At 40.2% G+C, this 27977-nt stretch overlaps 1 pseudogene; it reads left to right on the top strand.

Moving 5' to 3' along the window:
• LOC136695049 (uncharacterized) lies at positions 1–27831 on the top strand (annotated as a pseudogene).
• Positions 27832–27977: the final 146 nt, after the last annotated feature.

Here is a 27977-nt window from a genome sequence, read left to right as displayed (position 1 = left end):
ATGAGTGATGCTGCAGTGGTGTGTAGAGAGCTGAACTGTGGGGAGGCTGTAGATGCACTGACTGATGCCCATTTTGGAGAAGGATCAGGTCCAATCTGGATGAATTATCTGCACTGTTCTGGATCAGAGTCTTTACTGAAACAGTGTTCATCACCAGCGTGGAGGGACCATAAATGTGATCACTCTAAAGATGCCGGAGTCATTTGTTCAGGTAGGAGTTTCTAAAAATGCATCTGGAAGACCTTTATCTAATTCTTTGATTCTTAACCGTAACTATTTGGACTTTGTTAAAGTTGCTCATGAATGAACTTGAACTGCTGGTGGTGCAGCAGGTAGCATCGCAGTCACACAGCTCCAGGGACCTGGAGGTTGTGGGTTCAAGTCCCGCTCCGGGTGACTGTCTGTGAGGACTTTGGTGTGTTCTGTCCGCGTAGGTTTCCTCCGGGTGCTCCGGTTTACTCCCACAGTCCAAAAACACACGTTGGTAGGTGAACTGGTGACTCAAAAAAAAAAAGTGTCTGTAGGTGTGACAGTGTGTGTGTGTGTTGCCCTGTGAAGGACTGGCGCCCCCTCCAGGGTGTATTCCTGCTTTGCGCCCAATAATTCCAGGTAGGCTCTTGACCCACAGCGACCCTGAACTGGATAAGGGTTACAGATGAATGAATGAAAATAAAGCTGTGCAAAAAGCAAGGAGAAGTTTTTTGTATCAAGGAATGTATTAATATTGGTGTTAGTGCATTTTTGCAAATAATTAAGTTCTCATGCTTGTGTCTTGTTTGCTGAGTTCTATAGATATATCTAAAAATAAATGTCTTTATTGTGATACTGAGTTTTGTGTGTTGTGCAGTACTCCTCCTGTCTCACAATAATGAGAACTGTCAGTCAGACTGTGGACACATTGTAGAAGAATGAAAATCATAATTCTGAACTGTGTGCACTGGGAATTGTCTGCGACAAACCTCCACGTTTTATAACTTCCTGATTTTATAACTACTTTTCTCTCTTTAAATGAAAAATATATAGTACATATATTCATGTAGTTTTTGTTAATAAGGTATATATTATTAGGTTTAAATAATAAAATATGATATGAACTTTTTGGTTGTTTTATAGTATCCACTTCTCTTTCAGGAGTGCGACTGGTTAATGGTTCTCGCTGTTCTGGGAGAGTGGAGGTGTTTCATGGAGAGACCTGGTCCACAGTGTGTGATGCTGGATTTGATCAGCAGGATGCAGAGGTTGTGTGTAGAGAGCTGGGCTGTGGGCGTCCTGTGGAGGTGCTGGGAGCAGCTGCTTTTGGCAGAGGGGAGGACCAGGTGTGGTCAGAGGAGCTTCAGTGCAGAGGAAATGAATCTCAGATTTACTTCTGTCCAAGATCATCTTCACTCAAACACAACTGTTCACATGACAATGATGTGGGCCTGGTGTGTGCTGGTAAGTGGTGTATTTTTTTCCCTGTGAATCTTTATTATTTGAACTGAGGAGCTGTACTGAATGAAATGTTGACAGTAATCTCTCTCCCTCTTTCTCTGCCCCTGTAATTTTAGACAATATTTAAGGTACCAAAAGTTGGGTGTGTTTCATGGTCAAATTAATAATGTTTTCTCTCTCTCTGTTGTTCAGGCAGTGTAAGGGTTAGTGGATGGTGAAAGTCGCTGTGCTGGGAGAGTGGAGGTTCTTCACAGAGGACAGTGGGGAACAGTGTGTGGTGATTACTGGGGTATGAGTGATGCTGCAGTGGTGTGTAGAGAGCTGAACTGTGGGGAGGCTGTAGATGCTCCAATAAAGGCTAAATTTGGAGCAGGCTCAGGACCAATCTGGATGGATAATGTGGACTGTAGAGGCTCAGAGTCTACACTGAGGAACTGTAGATCAACAGGGTGGGATAAACATAACTGTGCTCATAGTTCTGATGCTGGAGTCATCTGCTCAGGTAAGCATTTGTCAATCATAACTTCAGTTATCGTTATCAAGACCCCACATTAAATTTGTAATTTAATATTTTATGTTTAATTTTACATTAGTGCATCACAAACTGTTATGTGAACATTGTAAAAAGCTAGTCATAAATCAAACATGAAGGCTTATGTAAATCATCCATCCATTATCTGTAACCGCTTATCCAATTTAGTCGCGGGGGGTCCAGAGCCTACCTGGAATCATCGGGCACAAGGCGGGAATACACCCTGGAGGGGACGCCAGTCCTTCACAGGGCAACACAGACACACACACATTCACTCACGGACACTTTCGAGTCGCCAATCCACCTGCAACGTGTGTTTTTTGGACTGTGGGAGGAAACCGGAGCACCCGGAGGAAACCCACGCGGACATGGGGAGAACACATCAACTCCTCACAGACAGTCACCCGGAGCGGGAATCGAACCCACAACCTCCAGGCCCCTGGAGCTGTGTGACTGCGACACTACCTGCTGCGCCACCGTGCCGCCCCTTATGTAAATCAGTGGTTCTCAAACTTTTTAGACCAAGTACCACCCATTAACAAAGCAAAATCCTCCAAGTACCACTTATGAGTCTTATCACAGAAACACGTGCGCCCCATGGTTCTTCTGGATCCATAAGGCAAAGTATTGCTTGAATCTTGTATGTTTTTGTTGCCTTTTTATTCGAAATTTTCATGCTTTACACAAAATGTTCTAAAATAATTACTAAAAATATAGAGATGATACAAATAATTGGTCCTAAACTGAATGTTTTGAACACAATTGTACATTTATGAGAACACGTAAAGTTTATGGTAAATTACCCTTTTGAAAGGAATAAAACAGGCTACAGGTCAAAAGAGTCCGTTTTGCTTGAGCAGGTGCTCACAGTGGCTCTTTGCGCTTGCTTCAGTAGGTCTTAGTGTTTTCTTCTGTTTTGTCTTCACTTGTACAGAATTATCACTTTGTTTCTCTCTATTTTGCCTCTGGACTTGGCTCAGGAAAATTTCTCACGCTTGATCTCTGCTTGAATTTCTCATTTCTGCTTTGTTCTTTTGTATAAATTCCAAATGGCTCAGATATGTCCCTAGCCTTTGCTTAAGTCCAGCCGCTGAAACTGGGCTTTTTTTTCCACATGAAGTTTGCAAAATACTGGGGGATTGCCGTCCCTCCCTGGCATGGGTGGATCTACCGCATTTGGCTTAATTAATGTCTCAAAATTCTGAAAGGCTCACTGAAAATACAGTATAACAGACAATCAACATCCTGAAGATGAAGAAATTTTACTGTGGATTTTTTTTGTCATGGCCCTGTGAACATAGCCTGTGATATGACAGAATATGTGGAAACATGAACTTTGGGTGTACAGTCATGTGAAAAATGAGCTTCATTTGAACAGCACTGAGCGATGGAGCTGAAATAACTTAACAAATAAAACTGAAGAAACTTCTTATAAACATAAGTTGTAAAATGTAATGAAGAAATATTTACATTTCTTGTGAGGAAAAAGTTAGGACACCCCCACATTTATTACTATTTAAAATGTCTATATTTAGAATCAGGTGCCCCACATCAGCTGCAAATTATTAGACCATTGTTAAAGAAGACATTGGAGGAGGCAGTTTTATTTAAACCTCAGACATTAGTTTGATTTACCCTTGATTGTTGAAGTGAGTGGTATCACCATGGCCAGATCTAAAGAGCTCTCTGAGGTCTTCAGAAAGAAAGTTAGACATGTATGAGTCTGGGAAGGGTAACAACATAAAATTTTTCGAGGTACTGTAAATTGTTTGGATGTATTTTGAGCCATAACGTGATGGAGCTTCGTGGGACTCGTTATGTATCCATCATTTTCGTGATCATTAATTGTATCGTGAAACTACATGCCAGGGGTTCGTGCACTGATTCAGGGTTTAAACACTAATCACACTGTGGCCCTGATGTGGAAGGGAAGAGTGTTTATTCCTGAAATCTATACCATCGCATAACTTAAGCAACACATTGCATTCCACAGTTACACTGTGTCTGCTCCATTACACACAGCGAATAATTCCGAGATTTTTTCTCAGAATTCTGACTTTAATCTCGGAATCTTGTTTTTTTTTTTTTTTTTTACCGCTGTGGCCCTAAAACTCCATCGTAATTTCTTGTTAGCTAAAGTGAAAGATTTATTTTTCTGTCCATTTAATACATTTCTATGACAAAACACAGTGAAATAATTTGTGATATTAAGGAAGGGGTAAATGAATAATAAGCTTAATTAGAGTTAATGAGCCAAGTTGTCATCCTTGCTAGTCATTAGTGAGTTATATCAGAAGTGAACTACTAGCAAGAATTAATTTTTATACAGTGCACAGTGTCTTAATGAAATTAAATTACACACAGGTCACAGAAAGTCCAGACTCACTGATGGTTTCCACCCATGCTCTGGGAGAGTGGGGGTGCTTCATGGGAAAATATGGGGCACAGTGTGTGATGCTGACTTTGACCAGCAGGATGCAGAAGTTGTGTGTAGAGAGCTGGGCTGTGGGCGTCCTGTGGAGGTGCTGGGAGCAGCTGCTTTTGGCCGAGGGGAGGACCAGGTGTGGTCAGAGGAATTTCTTTGTAAAGGAAATGAATCTCAGATTTACTGCTGTCCAAAATCATCTTCAGCCAAACGCTGCTCTCATGACAGTGATGTGGGACTGGTGTGTGCTGGTAAAGTATTAAAGTTCTCTTTCAAGTACAATGTCAATCTCACCACTGCTTGTCACGCTGTATGTACAGGGATCTGTATCTGTGCTAACTGCTGTAATATCATTTTTATTCAGGTCACACAGGAGCTCGTCTGGAGAACGGCTCTGACTCATGTTCTGGTCGAGTGGAGATCCAGTACCTCAGTGAGTGGGGCACAGTGTGTGATGGAAGCTGGGATATGAGAGCTGCCAGTGTCCTTTGTGGTCAGCTGAAGTGTGGGACTGCTGTGGCTGTGTTGGGGTCAGACTGGTTTGGGGAGGGGAGTGGTCAGATCTAGGCTGATGTGTTTGATTGTCAGGGGAATGAAACACACCTGTCACAGTGTCCCATTTCATCATGGAGTCGAACTGCAGTCTCTCACAAACAGGACGCTGGAGTCATCTGCAGCAGTGAGTTCTCTGAATCATGTACAGAATGAATGTATAGTATTTTTAATCAAAATACGCTATGCTCTTAAAATCGAATCATCTTTTTGTAAAATGTCAAAATGTTTTTTTTTTTGTCCCATTTCAGATTCTTCTCTGGCGTTGTATGAGGGGCGAGTGCGGTTTTCAGGAGAGAGGAACTGTGAGGGGGAGGTGGAGGTTTATTTTGAGCAGGACTAGAGAAGAGTTGTGTGTGACTCAGTGAGTGTGTCTGAGGCCTCCGTGGTCTGCAGACAGCTGGGCTGTGGCTCTGTGCTCAACTTCTCCAGCTCCTCTCTATCCACTTCTGAACATACACACATGTGTGTAACAGGTTACAACTGCTCCGGGACTGAAGCTCATCTGGGGAACTGCAGCAGTGCAAAAGCAGTAAACTGCAGCTCAGGAGAACAGCTCTCCATCACATGTTCTGGTGAGAACTGAAACCATTTCACAGAAGATTAACACAATGTGGAAAAATATATGTGTAAAGAATTATGACTGTCTTAATTGCTTCTGGTCGTGTGTGTGTGTGTGTGTGTGTGTGTGTGTGTGTAGGTAAGTTTAACTCCATCAGACTGGTTGGTTCTGGAGGAGACTGTGCAGGAAGGCTGGAGGTTTTTCACAGTGGGTCATGGGGGACAGTGTGTGGTGACTTGTGGGATATTGAGGATGCACAGGTGGTGTGCAGACAGCTGCAGTGTGGAGTGGCCCTCAGTGCCCCGGTACCAGCCCGGTTTAGACCTGGAACTGGACCCATATGGCTGAATGAGGTGCAGTGTGAGGGGAATGAGACGTCCCTGTGGAACTGCAGTTATCTGCTGTGTGGAGAGAATGAATGTGGACACAAGGAGGACGTAGGAGTTGTGTGTTCAGGTAACAGGATAAAGAATCTGAAGTTGACACAGGAAGCATATTTTGATTAATTTGTTTAGAAAATTATTAAATGAAATTAAATAAATGATTGAATGAAAAAATCTTTAAACATTTCATTATGAAGTGATATTTTAGACTCAACAGAAGTTCTTCTCCCACCAGAGTTTAAAGAGATCAGACTCACTGAGGGCTATGAGGGGAGTCTGGAAGTGTACTACAATGGAACCTGGGGGAATGTGTGTGTAAAAGAGATGGATGAAGAAACAGTGAGTTTGATCTGTCAGGAGCTGAACTGTGGAAGAACTGGCAGTGAGTCCTGGGGCAGTGCAAGAGTGGGATCAGCTCCTAACTGGCTGGACAATCTGAAATGTAGGAAACATGACTCCACTCTGTGGCACTGTCCGTCTTCCCCCTGGGGACAGAACAAATGTGATAACAGCAATGAGGTGGCTCACATCACCTGTTCAGGTAGGCAGCTTGTAGTGGGTTTATCTATAAAAAATAGCCTACATTTAATAGACACCTATTCATTTTCTTCCGCACGCGGTGCATGCTGGATATATACCGGTATATATATTTCATTTCCATTTGTTTTTTATGTAAAGACCCCAAAATGGCTCCTATTAAGAGACACGCATATGACGCAGAGTTTAAACTCAAGGCGATAAGTCACGCAGAAGAACACGGGAATAGAGCAGCAGCAAGCTTTGCACTATTTCGAGTGTTACTATATTGTGATTATTATTATTATTGAATCGAGGAAAAGTTACCCCCCCCACTATGTGGGGTATATTAACATTGCACTACATGTTTTACCTTAAACTACGCTGGGTTGTAATCTATTAATAAAGTTGAACTGACCTATCTGACTGTTTTGTTGACATTCCCTTTAGCACAGCTCCATCTAATTGATGCATAACGTAACCCTCAGCCTCTACTGTAGCGTCTATTGTATGCGCCTTATAATCCGGTGCGCCTTATAGTGCGGAAAATACGGTACATGGTAATGCAGTGTCTAGTGACAAATCACTGACATTAGTAAGGTACGTACTACAGAGCTTATTTACTTTAAATGGGGAATTCTTATTGGACCCCACCTTTGACACTAGGGTATTTACCATTTAAGGTATTTACCATTTAAGTAGTTACACTTCGTTATACATGAAATATATGATCAGTGAATTTGAAATAAAAGATTATATTATGCACCAAATTAGAAAGTTATAAGTTCATATGTGCTACTGTAAATGTATATAGATTACTATTACACAACAATCACTTTATGTAACATATTATAGAATATAACCCTTGGGTAGAATAGAGAAGTAACTCTACTTAAGAAACATCAAGAATTTCCTCAGGGAAATGTGTATGCCTCACAAGGGCAAAATGTGTTCTACTGAACCCAGTACAGTGATGAACAGTTGATGCACATCATTGATTACACATCATTAATCACAGAGAATCATTAATTACAATTGCCCAAACTGCCATTTATTGTGTGCAAAAATAAAAATAAACAAATTACTGAAGTAATCAGTTACTAATAAACTACTGAAAATTTAAAGGGAACAGTTTAGTGTAAATTCATGAATCTATAAAAATTATAATCAGTAATAATTCTGTGTTTAAATACTTTGTGAATCTTCCTTAAAACAGTTGTTGTTTTTAAAAAGTAATTTTATAAAATAACAATGTTCTAAACTATATTAAATATTTAATGTAATAACAACATAAATATTTGATTATAATGTCCATTAATGATACACAATTTGTGTAACAAGTCAGTGATTTATTAATTAATTAATTAGATTAATTAATTAATTACTTTTTTATATTTGAAGAAAAGAAAAATATTGACGTGTTACGAAGTCATCTGAAATGCTCTTCATCTTCTCATCAGCAACACTGATTCAACCGTCTTGGGCCTTCTTTGTCGCACCTTCCTCTTTATAATGCGCCAAATGTTCTCTACAGGTGAAAGATCTGGACAGCAGGCTGGCCATTTCAGTACCCGGATCCTTCTCCTACGTAGCCATGATGTTGTGATTGCTGCAGAATGTGGTCTGGCATTATCTTGTTGAAAAATTCAGGGTCTTCCCTGAAAGAGATGACGTCTAGATGGGAGCATATGTTGTTCTAGAACCTGAACATAGTTCTCTGCATTAATGGTGCCTTTCCAGACATGCAAGCTGCCCATGCCACAAGCACTCATGCAACCCCATACCATCAGTGATGCAGGCTTCTGAACGGAGCGTTGATAACAACTTTAGGGTTATCCTTGTCCTCTCTGGTCCGGATGACATGACGTCCCAATGTTCCATAAAGAACTTCAAATTCTTTCTGTTATTTCCTTGACAGTGGCGTTCCTGTTTGAGGTCCAGTGACGTTTAAGGGCCCGGAGATCATGAGCATCCAGTAGAGTTTTATGGCCTTGACCCTTACGCACAGCAATTGTTCCAGATTCTCTGAATCTTTTGATGATGTTATGCACGGTTGATGACGATAACTTAAAAGTCTTTGCTATTTTACACTGGGTAACACTTTTTGTTTTAACAATCTTTCTGTGCAACAATGGTGGAATTGGTGATCCTCTTACCATCTTGCCTTCAGAGAGACACTGACACTCTGAGAAGCTCTTTTTATATCCAATCATGTTGTCAATTGACCTAATTAGTGTTAATTGGTCTTCCAGCTGTTCGTTATATGCTCAATTTCCTTTTTCCAGCCACTTATTGCTACTTGTCCCAACTTTTTTGGGATTTGTTGACACTGTGAAATTTTGAATCAACATATTTTTCCTTTAAAATGTTACATTTACTCAGATTAAACTTTTGATCTGTCATCTATGTTCTATTACGAATAAAATATTGACATTTGCCATCTCCACTTCATTGCATTCAGTTTTTATTCACAATATTGTTTAGTGTCCCAACTTTTTTGGAATCCGGTTTGTATTAAAATTTTATAAAGCAGTGTGTTTTACATATGGCGAAAATCCATTACACGTTGTAAGTTGAGAGAGTGGATTTATTTGTATCTTCATGTGTGTGTGTGTGTGTGTGTGTGATATAGACCACCTGCCTATCAGACTGAGGGGAGGAGAGGGAAGCTGCTCTGGGAGACTGGAGGTGTATCATAACTCTCAGTGGGGGACAGTCTGTGATGATCTGTGGGACATCAGGGACGCTCAGGTGGTCTGCAGGCAGCTGGGCTGTGGTCCGGCGCTGAGGGCTGATGGGGGTGCTGTCTTTGGTGCTGGTAAAGGGACTATCTGGCTGAACAGAGTGAAGTGTAGAGGGAATGAGATTCACCTGTGGGACTGTCCTCATTCCCTGAAGAACCACACTGACTGCTCCCACAGACAGGACGCTGGAGTCACCTGTGCAGGTCAGAGGAGACAACTGGAGTTTGGAGTTTCTGAATTTAATTAATTAATTTATTCCTGGTTCAATACACTTTAGTCACAAATATCTAATAATATGCAGTGCTTACATTGTAGACAACAGAATGAGAATTGTCAAGTAAAGCTTTATTTTATTGAGTTTATAATTTGATGTTCTGTTTCTGTATTTATAGACAGATCAATGCCTGCCACCACTGCATTCACCACAACAATCAACAAATCCATCACCACAGGTAGTTTTTGTATCTTAGGTCATTTTAATGGTTTCTGAATAAGTTTGTCATTGCTTTACACAGTATGTATTCTGTATCTTTATTTCCAGTTGGTCAGTCAGGGACAACTAAAGGCCATTTGAAAATCTCTTCACCTGATGTTCCGTTAATTTATCCGGTGTCTCTCCTGGTGCTGGGAGCCATTCTCTTCCTGGCCTTAGTGCTTCTGTTTGTGCTGTTTTATCAGAACAGAGTGCTCAGGAGAGGTAGGAGATTCAGAAATAATCTACAGTCCACTTTCTGTACATTCTTCAAACATTTTTATTCCTCTGGGTTGTCATCAGTCTTCTACTGAACTAGCTCCATGTTTCTCTCTCTCTCTGTCTGTCTCACAGTGCTCTCTAAGAGGAGGCGTAAGACTCTGACTGAGGCAGTGTATGAGGAGATCGACCACAGACACATCACTAAAAGGATCGACTCCACTCAAGGAGGTCAGTTTTATCTTGATATTCATTAATTTTATTACATTTGAGAACAAACCCCACAATGTTTGAACTCCCCCAGTGATTAATGTAATGTTTTCTTCACTAAAGCTTCCTTAGTGTTATTAATAATAAACAATATTAGTAATAAAGTAGTTAAATGACATTAACTTACAGTTAGAGTAAATTTACACAGCTCAGATCTGCTGATAAGCATCTAATAAGAGCTCAAGTTAAACTGTATAATTCCTGTAAAGCTTCCGTTTCAAACAGAAACCACACAACTGCAGGTGTTTTTGAGTGTGTGTTTGTGTGTGTGTGTGTGTGTGAGAGAGAGAGAGAGAGAGAGAGAGAGAGAGAGAGAGAGAGAGAGAGAGAGAGGGAGGGAGAGAGAGAGAGAGAGAGAGAGAGAGAGAGAGAGAGAGAGAGAGAGAGGAGTTAGATTGTGTGTGTGTGTGTGAGCCTGCCAGTGATTGAGTGAGAATGTGAGGTGATAGAATGAGAGAGAGAGAGAGAGAGAGAGAGAGAGAGAGAGAGAGAGAGAGAGAGAGAAGAGAGGGGTTGTAAGACTCTGTGTGTGTGTGTGTGTGTGTGTGTGTGCGTGTGTGGTTGTTTATGTGAGCTTGGCAGTGATTGAGTGAGCATGTAATGCAAAAGAATTAATAAGAGAACAAGTGAGGGACAAAGAGAGAGTGACAGTGTGTTCTAAATCTTGATTTAGTGAGTCAGTGGTCAAGTGAGTGAATGAATGAGTGAACAACCAACCGACAATACAGATTTTCAAGTGAAAGACAGAGAGTGATTGATTGAGAGAGTGCATAAACAAATGAGTAAATGAATAAATGAATAACCAGTTGACCAGTTAACAGAGTGAATGACTGAATGATTAAGGTACCGGATGTGTGACCACTGTTTGAATGACCAAGTGAGTGACCAGATGTCACGCCCTCGTCTCGTCATGTCTGTTTTCCCTGGCCATGTGCTCTTTTAGCACATGGCTATGTTTGTTTATCTTCTAGTCCCGCCTTTGATCCGCCTCCTCGTCTGTGTCATTTGTTACCCTGCCCACTTCCCATTCCTGTACTTCCTGTTTGTTGGTCATTCGTTCTTTGTATCGTGTCAAGTCAGTCGTGTTCTCAAGTCTGTCTGTCTCTGCAAGTTCGTCCGTTAACGTGTTCCACTTCGTCGTTTCATTTCCTCTGTCGTTTCGTTCTTTAGTCTGTCTGTCCCGTTTGCCCTGTTTAGCTCCCCGTGTCCCGTTTAGCCTGCTTGGCTCCCCGTTTCTTGTCCTTCTGTTAACATCTCTTTGTTTTGTTATTTTTTGTAAATTAAAGTTTATCTGTGCTTTAGCGTGTGCGTCCGCCTCAGTCAGTCCGCCCCCCGTGATCCTGACACCAGAATGTGTGATTAAGTGATTGAGGCTAAGTGAAATGAGTAATTAAATAAATGAGTTAAACAATTACCAGTTGACCATGATTGTGACTAGGCAAATGAGCATATGATCTATAGCTTAGAAAAGTGACTAAATGAGTGACCAAGTATCTGAATGACATTTGAGTGGCCAGTTGACTGACTAAGTCAGTGATTCTCAAACTGCGGCCAAATTACTACTAAATTAAGGAATTTATTCATAACTGAAAATATGAAGTTTTCATGTGAAAATTACATGATGTTTCACAGTTCAAAATTATGCCCCAGTTAAATTCGTATGTGTTTAAAAATTACAATGTGCTATGCATACACCATAGTTGATGAAACATGATCCCCCAGGGTTTTTTTTTTTTTTTTTTTAATACTCTGGAGCCCAGAAGGATTAAATATAGATGTCACGCCCTTGTCCTGTCGTCTGTTTTCCCTGCCATGTGCTCACTTAGCACATGGCTCTGTTTGTTATTTTTCCCTGTCTCCGCCCATGTTCCGTCTTTGTTCCTCCTCCTCATCAGTGTCCTCGTCAGTGTCGTTTGTAATCCGTCCCCCACATTTTATGTCTCAGGTGTCTCTTGTCTATGTAGTATATTTAAGTTCCCTTGTCTCACGTCCTCTTGTCGGTCATTCGTTTCTCAGTTGTCATGTTACTCAGTCTAGTCTGTCTGTCTCCGCACTTTTCCGTTGTTGTTTCACTCCCTAGTCTGTTTGTCTCGTCTGTCCCTCGCTTTGGTTTGCTCTCTTCTCGTTTTGTGTCCTGTCATCATGTTGCCTAGTCTCTGTCTCTGCTTATCCTCATTTAGGTTTGTTCTGTTTTATACTCTGTAGCTCTCTGTCCAGTGTTAGTCTGTTTATCTCTCTAGTCTGTTTGCCCTGTTTAGCTCTTCGTATTCTAGTTTAGTCTGTTTAGCTCCCTTTGTCTAAGTCTCAGTCAGCTCCCTGTATCTTTCTGTTAAAGTCTCTGTCTGTATCTGTTTTGTTATTTATCTTTTATTAAAAATAAAGTGCATTGTGTTTTAGCGAGTGTGTCCGCCTCTGTTAGTCCGCTCCGCGATCCTGCCACTAGAGGCAAAAATAGAGAAACAAAGCGAGAATTCTGTAAATATGAAGACAAAATAGAAAACGCTCAGCTGAAGGAAAACAACATGGCCGATTTTCACATCATTAAAGTCCTAAAACACTGTTTAATACAGCGCCACACCTCCTTCACCTTCTGACACCTTCTTTTCAACTGCAGCCAATTAAAACCCATAACTAATATAAAATTGATTCCTTCTCATTTTTATTTCTTTCAAAATGCTCATGTCCCATACATTTTATGTTCTCATGAATGTAGAATTGTGTTTAAAACATTCAGTTTTATTTGTTTTCCCTCTATAATTGGTATATATTATTGGTATATAAAGTGGTAAATTTTTTGCAATAATTGTGTACATCATAAATACAAAACAACAAAATTAATATGTTAATTAATTCATACACAGCTGATATATTCATACATTGAAGAAAGCCTTTATTACCTATATTATTCATACATTGGTTCACGCATTAGTTAACATTTGCATTTCTCTAACAGGACGCGTCCACTCTGAAGGACAATATTCAGCATATGAAGATGTGGATGAGGAAATATTCTCAGGTAAGAGAACTTCAAACTCCATTTCACTAACATATTTCAATCACAATTTATCATGTTTAGTAAGCCATGGTTAAAAACAGGAATACGGTATTCTCAAATCCATTAGAGGACATGTATTTGTTTTTTTAAATTTCTGTCCTGGTGGTTTTTTTTGTTTTGTTTTTTAATTAAAATCAACTGAATGAACAGTACTTAACTATTTTAGAATATGAAAATTGAAAATTGTCAAAATTCTTAACATTTTTGAAAACAATTACACCACATAAACGGTTCACTTCAAAAAATGTCTCTTTATGGCTCTGCAGAGTTCAGTGTGAATTTGAAGGACTTTGTAAAAACCAACTAAACTGAAAATCATCACTGGTAGAGATTAGACTGTGGCTGGTGTTGTGGGTATAATTTTAATACTGAGTTTTTAGAAAACTGTTTAAATAAACAAACAAGTAAACAAACCCAGTCCTCAGAGGCTTGATTCTGGAAGGTGATTCTGAATGTGCTTCATTGCTGCTCTGTCGTCTCTAAACAGGAAGTATCCACTCTGAAACACAGCATTCAGGATATGAGGATGTGGATGAAGAACTTCTCTCAGGTGAGAGAACCAGAGCGTATGAGCTTCAGGCATCTCAGATTATAGATTATAATTAACAAAAAAGAGAGAAAATATGAACAAACTTGATTATTTTGGCTCTTAGTTTCTTAAGGTTACTAACATTGTGCCCTGAATGAGTATTTTATTAAAAATAAAATTATTGCTCTTTTTTGCAGCAAAGTCTTTGACTGGAGTAAAGACAGAATATTATGATGATGTCACCACCACCAGCGGTCTGATAGGTAGGTTCCTTTATTAATGAATCCTCTGATTTTATCTTTACATTAAACAACAGTGTAAAACTAGGAATGCACTCTTTGTAAAGTCAATTTAATTTTATTTTGGTGTAACAGCTAAAGAGGACACAGCAGACAATTATGATGATGTCATCACTCCTGAACAAATTAATAGTGCAGCAGGTGTGCTTGTGATTCTGTTTTTAGTTTAAAATGCAGTAGAAATAAATTAGAGAAGAATATGAGGCACTATATGTAACTTCATTTTGACAGATCATTTGGACCAATCAGAGCGTGCCACGTCACCAAGCCCCACCCCTTTTGGTATGGAAGCCCCCCTCGTCCATTCAGAAGCGTCTATTTGAGCGGAAGTCCCGCCATAATAGGTACTGCCGTCACAACATACAACCCCTCAGTCACGACCCACCTCTACCCCCACAAATGGTCACGACCAACCCTAGCCTCCTCTCTCACACACACACACACACACACACACATAAAATGTACCACCGTCAGGACCTACAACCCCACCCCCAAACCTCCCACCCACCAAACTGTCACTACCAACTCTACACACACACACATAAGCGCACACAAGTACATTTATGATTTTCTGACTCCAAGTTCTAAATGATTAATAGTGTTTTAGTGATAAAAAATTGTTTTAAAAACATTAATTTTCTTCCCCATTCAAAAAACGGTCTAGGACCCTCGCCCCCAAACATCTGTTTTCATATGACAAAATGACATTTGAAGATGTCTTAACCCTGCGCCCACGTTTACGACCTAACCACCTCCTTGCTACACGTACGTCAGATTTTACGATCAGTGATTCAGTATTTCTAGAAACGTGTCTTAGCGTTGAAAATGAACACATTACAAAGCAGCTGAGAGCGACGTTGGTCTACATATTCAATCATTCCATGAAGATATATCATTAGAATTTAATATTTTCTCCATTTTTAAGAAGCATTTTTTCTGGTTCTGGCTGGAACATTTCCTATAACCTCTTTAATAATTTCATCTTTGGTTGTTTGTAAATCCTCAGTCACCTCCGTCAAAGGTTTATTTTCAGTCGCCTCCATCAACGGCTTATTTTCAACAGATAGGGAACGGGTTAATTGAGACGTTTCCTCTTCTCCCTGTTTAAACATCTTTGCAAGGCTGATGCATAAAGTTTAGCCTTTTCGTAAGGAATCAAATCAAATCTTTTCATTATATGACGCATCACAATCATCTATATCATTTTCCACCATTTTTCTAACAGTTTCTTTTCCACTCGTCATGTTTTTAAGTTTATCTAATCGGTGTTGAGGCACCAAATACATCTTATCAGCGGTCTCCATGTTATCTCTGACTGGATGCTATTAAACTGCTGATGAAGGGGACTGCAACACTTAATAATGGCAGAAGAAAACCTCCGGATTGGTTAACAGATTTTCTTTTAGCCTCCATGGATGTTCTTTTATTAGCAAAAAGTTTAATTAATTTATTCTGTCTTTTCAATTGATGATATTGTTGAGTTGTTAAAGGAATGTTTCCTCTCAATAGATTTAGGGCTAATTCGCAGATGGCTAATATGAGATCTGCGGAAGCTTTACGTAATATAACCTTCCTTTCTCCAGAGGTAGCATGATATAGAGATCTCAACATCTGAAAATTTCTCTTTAGACACGCAGACATTTTTCAGTACTTTACAAATTTTTTCTTTGGAATATACACTGCAGGATTCTCCCATGCAAACAAACCTGACCTGAGACGAAGTTCTTCTGGCGTTTATGATTTTAAATCTACAAATAAATACCCATAAGGTCTAGCAGTTGCTTCTTGGTAACATTCTAAAAATTACTTCTTGTTACCCGGATACATTTGACGTGCCAGTATGCTTATCTGTAGCTTATCTTTAGGATTTTTAAAAAGCACTATATAGTTGGTGTTGAAGTTGATGGTTCTGCTACTTTTTCCTTGAAAAAACAGATTTTGAACCAAATAGATGACGCTCAGGTTTCTGTGGTGTGTATATTTTGTAAAAGCCTTCTCTACCTCCTTGTTCTTGCTAGCTTTTTCCACCAGATCATCAATTACCAATAAATTTGATTGTGTGGTGGAAATAGTTCATCATCACACAAAGAGTCAGGTATTCCTTGAACAAAACGTATGTTTATTTTGTTCATCAGTTCATCATAGAGAGGCTGCCAGCATGTATAACACCATACAATTTGATCTGGGATTTTTGACATGGAATCCATACAATTTTCCAACAACATTTTGATAAAAAAAAGATTTTCCACTATTGCTATACAAGAAAAAGGAAGCTGAAGTCTAGAATCAAATCGCTTTGGATTAATCATTTTTAGTTAGTTAGTTATATAATAACCGTAAGGTAATGTTGTGAAATCGGGTAAGAGAACACGTTTATCAAACTCTGAATCTTTTCATCTGTGATTTGTTTTTTTAAGTGAAAGCCTCTTTTATCTCTCACAATTTGATTATGGGTAGTCATAATTTCAAGTTCACAATTTCACCATTACTGTAGTTTAAAGTAATACCCTTAACTTTCATTGTAGTTATACCTTTGAGAGTGCAATAACCATAGGTTTATGGACCCCCGCTGACAAATTCTACTATTTGATCACCTGTGTCCAATTCGCTCGTAAGACCTCCTACGTAATCACTTAGAGGGGGCATCCAGTCATCTTCTTTACGTTTGAAAATGACGCTGTCAGTATCCTTGTATAAACATCTCTGCTGTAGTCAATCTATCAGATTGTACAATTCATGTCTAGCATAAACTGTAGTGAAAATACCAATAAATACATTAGCATTACCCAACTTGAGATACCTGTCGTTTGCGTAACGCCACTGCACCAATGCCACCTTCTGATTCAGAAAAGAGAAATGACTTACATTATACATCTCTGAGAATGTGATTTGTAAAAACTCACTAGGGTCTGTGATCAGTGAAGTGTTTGACCTGTCAGATCTCTGACACATTTTTCCCCATAAAGTATTCAGTGCCAGTTTAGCCACAGAACTGCAGGATTAACTTCAATGCGTGATTGATCTAGTTTGATCCCTTCATTCTCCTCATACTTTTGAATGTACTCTTTTTTATCAGACTCATCAACCACCCAGGAGGGATAAAGTGAGCTCTCCTGTTTTTTCTGCAGAAACCTTTATATACCAAATATTTCGAATGATTAGGGAAGTGCCATATTTCAATCACCTTCAACACTCTGTAACCCATCTCAAGGGCTTTCATCATCTCAACGCTACACCAACTACCTGTCAGAGAACTTTTGCTGTAATGAGCCCAAAATCATTTTCCAACGGTTCAAAATTACAAAAGATGATAGTGGGGTGACCCACAGGGTACATCTTTGTTTTATTTACGTAAGGATAGAGCAATGTGAAATCGTAGTAATCAATCATTTTACCGGGCTGAGCTACATAATGGAAATGCAAAGTGTTTGTTCGACTACCGAACAGAGCATCTCGCAGTTTTATACGCTCACAAAAGTCAAAGCGATTCAATTTAATATCCTGGTTTGATCTTTTCATCTCATTCCAGGTATGCTCCCACATCAGTTACGTTCAGTTTGAAAGTGTTTTGCAAAGTCTGAATTCTATTCATAGAATTAAACATCCCCAAAGGATTGTGAACTCTTACTTAGTGGAAGTGGTAAATTTGAAAGAAAACATTTATCACATCCATGATAAAAACATGCTGAAAAATGCTGAAGCCTTTCATTCACTACTATTTTCATAATGACCATCCACAAAGTAGTTTCCGAACTTGACCTCACCTTCATTGAGGGCATGTCGGATGGGGTGCTTGTCTGTAAAAGAGATGTACTCGAGCCATTGTATGGAAGGTGCTGAGAATGATTTCTGACTGTCGAGGTAAACAAAATGGCGCCGACGACAGTGGCAGCATCTCGAGGTAGCTCCGTCTCCGCTTGTTTTTTCTAAGTCTTTGTTTACTTTTTTATCTTGAAACTTTTTGGTTACACACCTTGAGGAGTGTTTTGTTTTATTATATCCTATGGATATGGACCGATCACAACGACCCAGCGACAGCAAACTTGTGTACACAAGGAATCATCTGATTGCACTACGGAAGAACGCTGGCAGAGTTAACATAAACATCCCGGAGGAGCTATGGCGCTTTAGAGGGTGCCGTGCGGGGATTAAAGTGAAGACGAGGCGGCGGGAGAAGAAGTGGAGATACAAGCCCGCAGTTCCTTCGATGGTGATGGGAAACGTGAACTCTCTGGCTAACAAGTCTGACGAACTGGCTGCCTTGGTAAGAAACCAAAAGTTATACAGAGAGTGTAGCCTGCTATGCTTTACGGAGACATGGCTAACTAGCCAAATCCCCACTGCTAACGTTGAGCTGCCCGGCTTCAGTGTGGCTCGCTTGGACAGAGACTGTAAACTTTCTGACAAGAAGAAGGGAGGTGGACTGGTGATGTACATTAACAACAGATGGTGCAATCCCGGACATGTTACAGTGAAGGAGACTGTATGCTGTAAGGATGTGGAGTTACTGGCGGTCAGTCTCAGACCGTACTACATGCCGAGAGAATTTTCGCACGCCATTGTGGTGTGTGTTTATGTTCCGCCGCGTGCTCTTCCGGACAGAGCGTGTGACGTCATCCACTCAATAATCGCTAGGCTGCAAACTCAACATACTGATGCATTTTTTGCGATCTCGGGCGACTTCAATCACATAACACTGGACTCCACTCTCACGAATTTCTACCAGTTTGTTAACTGCCCTACTCGAAAAAACAGAACAATAGACCTCATGTACGCAAATTTGAGGGATGCATACAGTGCCACGCCACTCCCCCCGCTGGGGAAGTCAGACCACAACCTCATTCATCTACAGCCAATGTACAAGCCCAAAGTACAGAGGCTACCAGCCACCACACGCACCTTCAGGAAATGGACACCTGAAGCAGGTGAGGTTCTGAGAGACTGCTTCGGATCCACAGACTGGAGTGTGCTGCAGAGTGGGGAGGACTTAGAGGAGGTCACACACTGCACTACGGACTACCTGAACTTCTGTATGGACATTGTTGTTCCCACGAGAACTGTATGCTGCTTTCCCAACAACAAGCCTTGGATTACCAGCAATGTCAAGGCCCTTCTCAACAGGAAGAAAATGGCGTTTAGAGAGGGAGACATGGCAGAGCTGAGGCGCGTACAAGGGGAACTCAAAGTTAAGCTGAAAGAGGCTAAGGAGGACTACAGAAAGAAGGTGGAACAGAAGCTGCAGGAGAACAACATGAGGGAGGTTTGGGATGGTATGAAGACCATCACTGGCCTCAAAAGGAGCAGCAGTTCTGTGGAGGGGGATCTGGACATGGCGAATCAGCTGAACCAGTTCTACTGCAGGTTTGACCGCCCTGATCCGGATCCAGCTCCGATGGCAGTGGTATGCCAGCCACCCCTTACTGACTCGGACACTGCTCTTGTGTGCTTGCCCGACCAACCAACACCTCCTTCACACTCTAGGCGACCCCCATCACATGCTATCACACCTCTCCCCCACACGGTGTCAACGGCTGCAGTCAACAGCCATCAGTCTCCAGCCATCCAACTACCCCCCGAGACAATAACCTCCCCTGCCCCCATCCCCCTTCCCCCCATCGTCACGGCTGATCAGGTCAGAGGACAGCTGAGGAGACTACAACCTGGTAAGGCTGCCGGGCCGGACAGACTGTGTCCAAGGCTGCTCAAGGCCTGTGCTGCTGAACTGGGTGAGCCACTGAAGCACATCTTCAACCTGAGTCTCCGTCTTGGACGAGTTCCAACACTGTGGAAGACATCATGTCTCACCCCTGTCCCTAAGAAGCCACACCCGAGTGAATTTAACGACTACAGGCCTGTGGCTCTAACATCACATGTGATGAAGACAATGGAGAGACTGGTCTTATGCATACTGAGACCCCAGGTACGCCATGCACTGGACCCACTACAGTTTGCATACCAGGAGAAAGTGGGCGTGGAGGATGCCATCACTTATCTCCTACACAGGACACATTCACACCTGGACAAGGGGAACAGTGCTGTGAGAATCATGTTCTTTGACTTCTCAAGCGCTTTCAACACCATCCAACCTCTCAGACTGGGAGACAAGCTCCAACAGATGGGTGTGGACGCTCACCTGGTAACCTGGATTACAGATTATCTGTTAGAGCGGCCACAGTACGTGAGACTGAAGAACTGTCTCTCCGACACCATGATCTGCAGCACAGGAGCTCCACAAGGTACTGTGCTCTCACCAGTCCTGTTCACCCTGTACACATCTGACTTCTGCTACAACACTGAGTCGTGCCACATGCAGAAGTTCTCTGATGATACTGCAATTGTGGGGTGTATCAGGAACGAGCAGGAGGAGGAGTACAGGAGCCTGGTGGAGGTCTTTGTGCAATGGTGCAAACTGAACCACCTCCAACTGAACACTTCAAAGACCAAGGAGATGGTGGTGGACTTCCGCAGGTCAAAGCCTGTCCTGCTACCAGTCACCATTGATGGGGTCGACGTGGAGGTGGTGGACACCTATAAGTATCTGGGTTTACACCTAGACAATAAACTGGACTGGTCAGCCAACACTGAAGCACTCTACAAGAAAGGGCAGAGCAGGCTGTACTTCCTGAGGAGGTTGGGGTCCTTCAATGTCTGCAGTAAGCTTCTCAGGATGTTTTACCAGACTGTTGTTGCCAGTGTCCTCTTTTATGCTGTGGTATGCTGGGGAGGAAGCATAAAGAAGAGGGATGCTGGGCGACTAGACAGGCTGGTTAAGAAAGCTGGCTCTGTGGTGGGGGCTGAACTGGAGTGCATCACTTCCATATCAAACAAGAGGACCCTGAACAAACTGATTAGCATCTTGGACAATGAGTGCCATCCACTCCACAGTATCATAACCAAGCAGAAGAGCTTGATCAGCTGGAGACTTCGCTCACTGCCAGGCTCAACTGACAGACTGAGGAAGTCATTTGTCCCCAGGGCTATTGAGCTGTTCAATGCTTCACTAAAGGGGAGAGGAGAGTTGGACTTCTCTGCATAGTCTGTCTGTCCATCCAACACCACCACCACCTCCACCTCCTCCACATTGCACATGTGTACCTAACTGGACAACAGACAGGTCAACCACTGGACAAGTCAACCAACTCATCTACCTCATGTGTACCTTAATCTGACAGCTACAATAGTAGGTGTATACTTAATACAGGTACATTGCACTAAATTGCCTTGCACTATTTTATTTAATATATTTATTTCTAATTCTGAAACTGCACTGTTATTGCACTGTACTTATATTGCACATTCCATACCCATTGCATTATCCACACCTTTTCAACTTTTAAATCATATGCGGCTCACAGTATCACAGACCCTTGCCAGGCTATGTTTGATTACTCTGACGATTGATTGATTGATTGATTATTCTTAAGCACACTGTCAGCTTCTTGGGTATTTGATTTTTTTTTTTTTTTTTTATTTTTTTATTTTTTTTTTTTAAACTCTATTAGTCCATTGCTGTTTAGTGATTCGTGTATGTGATGTCTAAGTCTGTAAGCTACTGAGACCTTTAATTTCCCCTGGGGATCAATAAAGTATCTATCTATCTATCTATCTATCTAATTATCTAAGGCGGGATAGCTAAAATGTTTTCAGACAGAAAGTTGATTCTGAATATTTGCATACAGACACTAGCAAGAGTAATGCATTTGAACGGGTCAACCAATGTGCTGCTCAGTATCTTTTCCCTGAAAGCTATACAACTTTCTTAGAATTTGCACATCATTTTTACAATATTCAGACATCTCCTCCTTGAAGTGAAAGAGCTTTCCTGCACATGTATTGTACCATTCAAAAAATTCATCTCTTTCTTTGGCCATCACAGTGTCTACCACATAGAACTCAGGTTTTGGATAAGGCCCTGCATAGTTCTGATTTTTCTCAGTATTCCAGAAATGTGGAAAATACCCTTTTTTGTCTGTTGTGAACCCCATAGCCTTTGGAATAGCACTCACTCTCATAGGGGGAAAAGAGAGACTATCGATGTATGTCTGTTTATGCTCAACATATTGAAAACACAAGATTTTACCACCTTGGGCTATGATGTTAGGTGTGATTCCTTCTTTTACCAAGTGGTTCAACAAAAGTTATGAATCATACCCTCTAGTGTTGTGCGCTATGGATGTATAACCATTGTACTTTTCCTTGCGAATCATCCTAAAGAATGCTGCTACGCATTTGCCCCTTTTGCTGTCCACTCTTTACCTCTGAAATCAATGCAGCGTATATAATTAGCTACGTGGTAGCCTGTCTGTTGATTTGCCTCAAAATCATAAAAGACATACTTTTCATCAGGAATTTCAAATATTAAAGGTTGCATAAAACATTCATGCATGATTTCTGAATCAACTTTGGCTCCTCAGTTTTTACAACGACTGGCTTGCCACTGGTGTTTTTTGGATCCGTTACCCTGATCTTGCACTGTTACATTTAGGACAGTAGAATATAGTTTTGCATAAAGTTTGATCATCCCTTGAATCGATCACTGCTTTATGTTTATCATAACAATACTGTGATCTACAAACCCTTAGACAATCTTCACATTGCTCAGTCTTTTTAGGTTGTTTAGGACAGTCTTTGCCACGACATATGTTGCAATGAAAATCACATTTGTGATGTTTCAGATTGTTAAACCCAGCGGAACAGTAAGGGCAGACATAGGATGTACCTAAAACCCCTTTAAGATTTTTGACCCCGTAATAATGGTTATCATGCAAGAACAAGTAGACGGTTTTGTCATGAGGCATGTTGGTGTTCTGAAACAAACTATACCCCTTCTTTTCATCACTTCGGTGATTAATTTCCAGTTCAAATGTTGCTCAACACGTGCAATATGTGCAAAGCTAACCATTTCATCTGTGGATAAACCTACATCATGTTGCAATTGCCTCGCTATTTGTTCTACTTGAAAAAAGTTTTTATCAGGATTCAATATTTGAGAAATGCATAAGGCAAAACAGAGGTTATCTTTGTTGTGAAAAACATACAGATGTTTCAACTTTTTCTGAACAAATTCTGTGTTGAAGATACCCGATAGCTTTTTTCCCCTCCACCCTGAGGAGCATGCACAATCCATATAACTAATTGTAAAGTTTCATCGGAAAGTATTTAAAATTTACTCTGAATGGCATTTTCAAACAACATCAGAAAGGAATTCAAGTTGATACCCCCATCATTTATCTAAATACGCGATGAAACATTGAGCAAATCACCCTGAATTTCAACAAATACAGCATCACTCATAGAACAAATAGCGAGGCAATTGCAACATGATGTAGGTTTATCCACAGATGAAATGGTTAGCTTTGACTATGGAGCGAAACAACGACAGAGGAAACAAAACCACAACATGAAACGATGGAGACAGACAGACCGTATCACAGCGCGACAAAGGAAGCAAAACAATACAAATGACCGACAATACGGGAGTGACACAAGGGAACTTAAATACCTGACACAGACAAGACACACCTGGAACAGATAACGAGGGGGACGGATCACCAACGAGACTGACGAGGACGAGGGCGGAGACACGAACAATAACAAACAGAGCCATGTGCTAAGAGAGCACATGGTGGGGAAAACATACACGACAGGACAAGGGCGTGACATAGACTTCTTAGCTTCATTGTTTAAAACCTCATTGTTAGGGCGTTTCTGTGCCATTTGTCTAATATAATATTTAATATACAATAACACAAAATGAATAAATATACATTACAATAAAATAAGTATTACATTCTTGAGTCAGCAATCGATGGCTCTTCACAGATAACAGCATTTGTAGAAAGTAGCATCATAATAGTGCCAGAATGTTTTTACTGAAATCTAAAGATGAAAAAAAATGTTTCAATTAGGACTAGGAAATACACATAAAATTATAAATTACACAATATATTTTACTTACAGGAAAGAGCTTCATCATAAGTGTATGTGTTCAAGTGGGAGGTGTCTCCAGTTCATAACTGATTAGGACGCATGACTAAAGAGATACGAATATTTTCATGTATAACATTATGAAATACATATTATATATATGTATATATAAATATACTTACCCTAAGGACTTAGTCTTGAATCAGAAATTTGAATCATTGTTCTTAATCTAAAATAATAATAATAAATGAATAAATAAATACATATTTTTTAAATGAAATATAAAATAATATTCCTAAATTAATCTTATTTTTCCGTGTTAAATAACAGAATGTCAGTTCTTACCTGCAGATTTTTGTTCGAGTCCAAGCTGCATTGAATATGTCAACCAACGTCGCTCTCAGTTGCTTTGTAATGTGTTCATTTTCAACGCTAAGACCCGCTTCTAGAAATACTCAATTCTAGAAATAGAGTCACTGATCGTAAAATCTGACGTACGTGTAGCAAGGAGGGGTAGATTGTAAACGTGGGCGCAGCGTTAAGACCTCTTCAAAATGTCATTTTATCATATGAAAACAGATGTTTGGGGGCGAGGGTCTTAGACTGTTTTTTGAATGGGGAATAGAATGAATGTTTTTAAAACAATTTTTTATCACTAAAACACTATTAATCATTTAGAACTCAATCAAGGGCGGGGAATTCCGGTTAAAATACACATTTATGATTAGTCGAAGCAAGGGAGGGACTTCCGGTCAAATAGACACTTCTGATTGGACGAGGGTTGGGACTTCCATACCAATGACGTGGCACGCTCCGATTGGTCCAAATGACCTGTCAAAATGAAGTTACATATAGTGCATCATATTCTCTCTCTAACATAGTTTATTGATGATAATGCTAAGTGCTAATACTGGCAACGTTATTTCATAAACATAATATGTCCTGTGATTCCTGTGTAAATTCTTATGTCAGAAAACCCCAGGGGTTTACAATGTGAATTTCTACTCTTTAAATGTGTGTTTTGGTGCAGAGAATTATGATGTCATCATCAGTGCTGATTTGAACTCAGCTGGAGGAGCAGGTATGACTGGTAATGGAGCAATAATGTAATTTCCAACATGAACACAGGAGACTGATTTAATTACATTTATTTTTTACATTTGGATAGGCGATGTAACAGAGAACTATGATGATGCTGTTCCCACTGAACCAAACACCAACATCGAGACAAGTAATGTTTCCTTCATGTCCATAAATAATGTTAAACTGCTAGTTTAACACAATAAAAATGTCACCTATGTTTCTTATTGTTATCATTGATCTGTGTTGTTGTTGTTGAAGTGGACACAGAAGAGAGTTACGATGATGTAATCACTGCTGGACATGATGTAGATGTAAAAGGTTAGTGTCTGGTCTTATTTACTTATTTTTCTGAGTAAGAAATGTGCACTTAAATAATTCTTCAGAAGACTCGGGTTAACCTCTAAGGGTGCTTTTACGTGATACGTGGCAAAACCACTTTGCGTTGGCGATGCTATTGATTTTCTATGGAGAGAACGGCGCTGCTTTACTCTGCCATTGTGCTGTATTTATACTTTACTGGCGTAATTAACGACTCCACGCCAAGAGAAATGCTGTATTTTTCTTTTTTAGTTGCCATTTTTGGACCCTCTAGTGATAGTTCAAACACGGTTGGGTGATTGGAATGACCTCTTCAGAGCAGAGGAAGAATCACTGAGAGGAATCAAGACCCAAACAGGAACCCATTCTCTTCTGGTCCTTAACCAGGCTTTCAGTAATGTGCAGTGCTCTTGCTGTGAGGAGCAGACAGAGTAAGACATTCTCCTTTAGTGAAGGTAGAACATCAGCATTCATATTTTCCCCCTCTCAATTGTAAGAGTCCTTGAGTATGTGAAACAAGCTTTATAAGTGGTAATAATAATAATTATTTTAAAATTGTTTTATTATTCGTTATATTATTATTATTCGTACACCAGGGATCCAGGATTAAATATATATATATATATATATATATATATATATGTGTGTGTGTGTGTGTCACGCTCTCGTCCTGTCGTGTCCCGCCTTTCTTCCTCCCCCTCGTTATCTGTTCCAGGTGTGTCTTGTCTGTGTTATGTATTTAAGTCCCCTTGTCTCACTTCCTCTGGTCAGTCATTTGTGTTGCTTCCATTGTTGCTTTGTTATGTCGCTCAGTCTGGTCTGTCTCCATCGTGTCATGTTGTCGTTTTACTTTCTAGTTATGTTGTTTCTCATTTCATTTCCCATGTCATGTTGTTTAGCCCTCTAGTCTGTCTGTCCTATTTGCTTTAGCTCTTCGTCTTTAGGATTAGTCTGTCTGTCTCTGTTGTTCCTCGTTTCCACTGTCATTGTTGCTTCGCTCCCTTCTGTCTGTCCGTATCTCTAGATTGTCTGTATTCCTCTTTAGTCTGTTTAGCTCTCTGTGTCCAAGTTTAGTTCGCTTAGCTCTTTTGGTCCATGTCTCTGTTAGCTCTCTGTTTGTTCTTTTTATCGAAGTCTCTCTGTTTTGTTATTCTTTTTGTAAATAAAGTTGTGTTTTAGCGAGTGCGTCCGCCTCCGTTAGTCCGCCCTCCGTGATTCCTATACATATATATATACAAAAACCAATTTAAAGAAACTTTATATTTTTAATCTAAAATACTAAAATGCAGGTTATCAATGAGACATCTTAAATGTATATTTTTACATTTTGAATAATAAACTCCATCCAGACAATGTTTATGAGCAGATGAATGAGCTCTGTAGTGATCTGAGTTGGTCTGATCTTCTCAGTCGGTGATTGGACAAATGGAGTTCAAATGGATTGGCTTTCAGGACCAGCGGATGGAGCTCATTGTCTTGTTTTTTTTTTTTTAACGCTGTTGGTTTGGCTTTGGAACGATGTAAAATACGGCATCCTGGAGGTTCAAAACAGTGCTTTGAACCTTGGTATTTTAATGCCGTAAAAGACTGGTATTTATACTTTTATGGCGTAATAAACTGTGCCACGCCGTCTTTTAAAGTAAATGCGACTTTTAGATGCTGTTTTTTGACCCTCTTGGTGTTCCATAAAGCAGAGCGCAAATCAGCGACGCGTAGAACGCTTGTCACGTGAAAGCCCCCTAAAACTGAAAATCTATAGAGCCACACAGCCTCTAGAACTTAACCAGAACTGTAATTTATTAATTCTCTCATCTGTCTGGGTTCTAAACATGATGAGTCTGGTTTCAGAGACCATGAACATGATTAAGAAACAATAAAATTAATTTATCAGTGAAACAGTTAATACAAGGTATGTTTATAAACTCTGCTCTTGAATATGAGTAGAAACTCTTTTAGGTGAAACTAATTCAGGATTCACTTTATCACTGTAGCATTTTATTAAACAGCTTTATACACATTCAAGAAATAAACAGTGGTTTTTACAGCAGAAATGTTCAGAGACTTTAATGTCAATGTGAAATCGGCTCATTTCCTTCTGGTTCATGGTGCAATTCTGAGTTAAATGCTGCTGAATGTTTTCACTCAGTAATAGGTGAAGTTGTTGGAAACCCATGCAGAGAGATAATTTATTATGTATATTAAATATAAAATTAATAATAATGTCTGTTATGACCAGGAATATAAACCAACAAGGTTAAAAAAATCCATTTTGATTTCAGATTCATTTTAATAAACATCTTGCACTGAGCTGTGCGTTAAAAAGATGAGTTAACTGTGATAAACGTATTGATTTTACAGACTATGAAGGTGTGGAGGAGGAGCCTCAGACAGAGAAGAATCATGTGACTGAGAGACCACACCCAGTGGAAGGAAAATACTTATATTAAAAAACAGGATTCCCCTCTCAAAAAATGAGAGAGAGAGAGAGAGAGAGAGAGAGAGAGAGAGAGAGAGGATCAGCTGTAAACGTGAGCATTCCTTGTCTTCGTTGTACAATATACAAGCAAATTATCCTGCTGCATTTAACCAATTTGTAGATGTAAACACACACACACACACACACACACACACACACACACACACACACACACACACGAGTG

This window comes from Hoplias malabaricus, chromosome 4, assembly GCF_029633855.1.
Source record: "Hoplias malabaricus isolate fHopMal1 chromosome 4, fHopMal1.hap1, whole genome shotgun sequence".
NCBI lineage: Eukaryota > Metazoa > Chordata > Actinopteri > Characiformes > Erythrinidae > Hoplias > Hoplias malabaricus.
This window is presented reverse-complemented; position numbering and strand designations above follow the sequence as displayed.